This window comes from Athene noctua, unplaced genomic scaffold (genome assembly GCF_965140245.1).
Source record: "Athene noctua unplaced genomic scaffold, bAthNoc1.hap1.1 HAP1_HAP1_scaffold_285, whole genome shotgun sequence".
NCBI lineage: Eukaryota > Metazoa > Chordata > Aves > Strigiformes > Strigidae > Athene > Athene noctua.
The window spans coordinates 84,844-90,740 of NW_027437746.1; positions in this window are offsets into that span (position 1 = coordinate 84,844).

The window sequence follows — 5,897 nt, forward strand, 5'->3', positions numbered from 1 at the left end:
AGTATAAACACAGCTATGCTTCCCTCTCATCATCAGCAACAATAACACTAAGGCAGAGCTCATTAAATAACAATGTACATTGCACAGGTAGAACTTGAATTACTACACACAAAGTGCATTTCAGGTCCCTTCCCGCATACAGCCCAAGGCTAGCAGGACACTGCCTGGAGCCAACGGATTTTCCCAGCTGCCAGCAAACAGCCTAGGAGCACTGAGCCTTCCTGTGCTCTCAGCACGGCAATTCAGTTCCAAGATGAATCGCTGAGCTCGAGGGACACCTTCCTGACATCAGTGGGTTTGTGCGTCTCCTGACTGAATTATTTTCTAACTTGCATGTTATAATAATTAATTCAATAGTATAAACAAACAATAAAGATTACAACACTACAATGAAATCAATATTATAGTGTATTACAATATCATAAAATATTGCAATATATAATAATCTGTTTGCTGGAGAGATGGACAGGGGGACTGAATGCACCATCAGCAAGTCTGCTGATGATGCCAAGCTGTGTGGTGCAGTCGACTTGCTGGAGGGAAGGGATGTGCCATGCAGAGGGACCTGGACAGGCTGGACAGGTGGGCCTGTGCAAACCTCACGAACTTCTGTCAGGCCCAGTGCAAGGTTCTGCACAAGTGTAGGGGGAATCCCAAGCACAAGTACAGGCTGGGCAATGAGTGGAACGAGAGCAGCCCTGTGGAGAAGGGCTTGGGGGTGTTGGTGAGAAGCATCTCAGTATGACACTGCAATGTATATCTGCAGCCAAGAAAACCAACTGTATCCTTGGCTGCATCAAGAGCAGTGTGGCCAGCAGGCTAAGGGAGGCAATTCTCCCCCTCTATTCCACTCTTGTCAGACCCCACCTGCAGTGCTGTGTCCAGCTCTGGCAGCATAAGAAGGACATGCTTGAGTGGGTCCAGAGGAGGGCCCAGAAGATGACCGGGGGGCTGGAGCACCTCCCTTACAAGGACAGGATGAGAGAGTTGGGGGTGTTCAGCCTGGAGAAGAGAAGGCTCTGGGGAGACCTTATAGCAGCCTTCCAGTACTTAAAGGAAAGCTGGGGAGGGACTCGATATCAGGGAGTGTAGGGACAGGACGAGGGGTGACGGTTTTAAACTCTTCAAAAAAGAGGGTAGATTCAGATTAGAGATAAGGAAGAAATTCTTTCCTGTGAGGGTGGTGAGGCACTGGCACAGGTTGCCCAGAGAAGCTGTGGCTGTCCCCTCCCTGGAAGGTTGGATGGGGCTCTGGGCAACCTGGTCTAGTGGAAGGTGTCCCTGCCCATGGCAAGGGGTTGGAACTAGATGATCTATCTTTAAGGTCCCTTCCAACCAAACTGTTCTATGATAATACTTGTGTTGGTTTAGGCCCTGCTGGGACCGGAGACCACGTTGCCGTTGTCCCTCCCCCACCCCCAGACACAAGTAGGGCACAAACCCCGGGTTAAAATAAGAAGTTTAATACAACAGTGTAATAAAACAATCTGAACAACAACAGTAGCGATAGTAACAACAACAAACAGTAATGACAGTAAACGAGACAAAAGATATACAGAGAAATACCGCAAGGATACAGCCAGCCCGCCACGCGTGCTTTCTGCCACCAAAGCCACAAAGGAAAGCTTCCCGCACTGCCATGACAGACCTGACATCAGCATGGTGTGAATAACCCGGCTAGAGATCCCTTCCCCCTGCTTGGGAGAAAACTTAACCCTATCCTAGCTGAACCACGACAATACTGCAACATTCCCTCCTAGCTGCAAGACAGATTTTCCATTACTTGGTGTCCTGCAAACTCCAGAAAAATCTATGTCACCAAGAAACCCAGGCTAAGGAACAGATTCTCCAGTGCCTAAGAACAGGCTGGAATTCACACTGTGCTCTCCCACAGCCTGAAAGGAATTAACAGCACATCCTCCTATTTGCACTTACCTCTCTTCACAAAACTCATAGGAAATTCACTATCTTGGAGATATCAATACTCACAACTTCAGCCGATTCTGGCTGATGTGTTCAGAAGATTTTGGGGGCAAGTTAAATAGAGTGACCAAATGCAATGCTTCTCAGAAACCAGACTAAAAAGGAATCCTAAGGAATTACAACTACTTACCTTCTTTATAGTCTTCATTTTTTTGGTCTGAGTTCGGCTTTGCCAACTCTCTACATTAATAAAGAGGGCAGAGGAGAGAAGAATTACTGGATTAGAATTATTGTATAGAAGTATTGTATCGTATCGTACCGCATTGTATGGTTCCCCCCTCAAGACTAGGGAACTTCAGGTTTATAATCCAGTGCTCCACATCATGCAAATAAAAGCCTGTGGACCATACGGATTCAGACCCCAAGTCTGCTGTCTATCATGTGCAAAGAGTTTTATAGGGATGGACGTTCCCTAAACCTGCAAATCTTTAAGTCTCAGGGTCGGGCAAATAATCTCCAAAACCAAACCAAAGTGGACGAGAAGTCTCAAGGGATTTGGGGAAAGATGCATGGTTTTTATACAAGCAAAAGACATTTCCTAAGAAGAGTGATTCTAGTTCTAAGATACTGGCACTGACATTAACATAATCATATACACCCACAGATTTTTAGCTGTAGATTTATCATGATGTGACTCATTGTGCATGCTTTCACTTTTCCTCTTCATTCTATAAAATTGTCACGTCCCGCTCCGACGAGGGGGACAAGTGACTCAGATTCGCAAATCCCCAATTGGAGCGGACAACAAGTCTCCAAGTTCAAGCATTTATTAACTACCTACAATGCACTAATTGAACACATGATAATTGGCTAAGTACAGAGCAAGTTGTGGTGAGCAATATAATACGCTTTGCATTTCTTAATAGAAAAAGGAAAAGAGGGAGATAGAGGGAATGGGGGAATACAGATCACCGGTCTGGGTTCCTGCGCTGATCCCGCCGGCGAGGGTTCCAGGAGGCAGCCGTCTTCTTCGCTGGCATTCGTCTTCTTCGCTTCACTGCTTTCTCCAGACGGTGGGGGGGGGGGGTGGGGGGGGGAGAGAGGGGCAGAGAGAGAGAGAGAGAGAGAGAGAGAGAGAGAGAGTCCTTTCTTACCCCCTTTGATTTATACCCATTTGGAGGGGTAAGGTGTTTCATGGGATGATGTCATTAGCATGATCATGACAGCCCTCGTTAGCATATTGAGGGGTGTCAACTTTAATATGCATTTTGTGGATAATGAAGCAAAGTTCATTCACCGGACACATGGCCCTTGAAATTTTCCCAGGTGCCCCAGGGCAGAGCCGTCCTGTCTCCACAGGGCTCTCTCCCCCAGCTACATCGGGCAGCGTTATCAGCTTTGGCCTCCACAGAATGCACCCTGTGACTCAGAGTTTTTTCTTGCGAGTGTTTGAGGCATTTCTTCAATCAGCCTCAACTTTTGCTTTCCCAGGTTGTTTGTCTTAGTTTCTCACAGGCCTGGTTTCTCGTATCTCACATCCCACCCCGTGACTCAAACACTCCAAGTTCTTTGACCATTGTGATCTCAAAAGGTATAGGGAAAAAGAAGACAGAAGGTAAGAGAGTATATATCCAACTACTTCAAGGCATACTATGAAAAGCAAAACTTTGCACAATATTACAATACTAATATTTACAAGCCGTCTTCCCCACCCCGTGAGTCCTGAGGATCCCGGTGATGTTACCCATGACCCAAGGTTCCATACATCAAATCAGTTCATTGGTCAAGAAAGTTCTCTGTTCCTGTTGGCAATCTTCTTCATTGTGGCACGGGTGTCCTCTGTAGAGGTGGTGTAGAGGTGCATTGTGGATGGGGATGTAGCATTCTCCCTCAGTAGACTCAGCACACTGCACAGTCCATGTTCCTTCAGCAATGCTAGCTGTATTCTGCAACACCATCCTAGATGCTTGATGGATCTGCACCTTTAATTCCTTAAAGGTATACCTTGTTAGTACATATATATGCTAAGTTAAATTTTTTAAAACTATTTGAGGTTACACAATCACATTAGAAGGTCAATAAGGATGTACAATTTGTCAATGCTTAATTTGTGGGACCAGACCCCTTCAGCTAGTCTTTGATTATTTTATTTTCCTATTGGTTATATGATATTTGCAAGCACCAGTGTGCAGTCATAGGTGACTCACAGACTTCCTTAATTTTGGAGATGATTCCCAATAAGGTAACTTAAGGCACAACTCCAGATTAGCCTTTCAATAAGTAGATTCTCTACACTTAGCAGGTATGATTCCACAAATTATATAACAATGTAAGCAGATTACAAATAATAACTAGCCAATAATGCCTATAACTATTGAAAGCACTAAAAGTAACATAGGTCTTTGGTCATCCAGGATCAATATCCTGTAAAACAAATACATGCATAACAAAACAATGATGGTTAGAAAGAAAGGATAATCCACCTGGTATTGATATGGTATTCTTTCCCATGGGCATCAGTAGCTACCCATGGACAGGTATTGATGGGAGTTTTTAGGGTTAGGGGTACTTGCCCCACAGTGGGCAAGTCTACTAGAACAGGTTGTCCAGGATAATGGAGCGGGTTTGCAAAGTCTTTAGTCTCCTTTTCACATTAACAATTTTAGAAGGAGGAAGCACAGGCGTTTGCTCTAAGTCTTATAGAGGGAGTTGGGGACCCAAATTTACATTTTCTTCCATTTGAATCTACCCAGACTTGACCCATCAATAGGTCAAGTTCCAGGATATTTGTGGGAAAATTTCCTAGAATCATAATAGTTTCTGTTGCAGTTTCATTCCCAGGTAACCAGCATTTCACCTGAGCAGTCGGCTATGGCTTAGAGTCCCTGAAAACATCTGTAACTCAAATTTGCTTTTTACCAGCAATTATGCCGTTCCGCTTGGCAACATCAGTTTGGAGTGCTGAGATCTGAGCACCCGTATCTACTAGAAATGTAACTGGAGTTTTAAAGGGGGACGAGCAGAAAAGTAATCCACAACTCTCCTTTAGTATTCTCTGTGAGCCTCCTTAAGTGTACTCATCCGCCATCCCCCGGCTCACTTACTGGGGATGGCACATCCAGTTTTCCGACCCTAAATCAATCAAGTCCTGTTCAGGGGCAGTTGGTGTTTGTGAAGCAATTACCACCATCTCATTAGTTTTCAGATCTGTTCCTCCCTTCGTCCGAAAGGTCTGCTCGGGTGGGGGGGGGGGGGCAGCTTCCTTCTGCCTTTCCAGGCTCTAATGAGCTTTTCTAAAACTGCAGTAATCAGACCATCCATTAACTCTCGGGGAATCCCCTGTCTCGTTCCCTCAGTCTACAAGAGGTTTCTCTTTGCTCTTAAAACTTGTGGAGGGGAAGGAGACGGATTTTCCTGCTGTTCCACTCTGCGTACCAAGGGCTTGGATTTACCCATTCCCCTGGTAAGGCCCATTCTCCGGCCATAATTTATTAAGTCCTGAGCTATCTCTCCCCAAGTCATGGGCTCTCCCCTTTCCCGTCTCCCCCTCTGTGGGGTTAATGCAATCCGCAAACGATCATGTAACTGTACTGCATATGATTTCAAAGAGTCCGGCAAGCCCCGGATCAGGGGAGTCATTTGATCAGGGTTAGCAATTAATAATATCGGGGAAGGCTGCTGCGGAACCAAACGCCTGTCATGCATTAATTGGAGACAAGCAGCCTTCTGCAGACTTTCAGTCAAATGATTTATGGTTGGGGTCTCAATACATACTGGATCCTCCCTTTCCAATGGGTCCAGACTCCCAGCCCAATAAGCAGCTCGTTGAGTTAACGACCACAGTTCTCTCTGGTCGTCAGTAACTAAGAAAACCCCTGGCCCCCACTACCCCTGGGCCTCATCTTCTGATAACAAAATTCGGTCGCCACCAGTCAAAGATACCCTCCACACATATTCAGTCTCAGTTTCCTGAG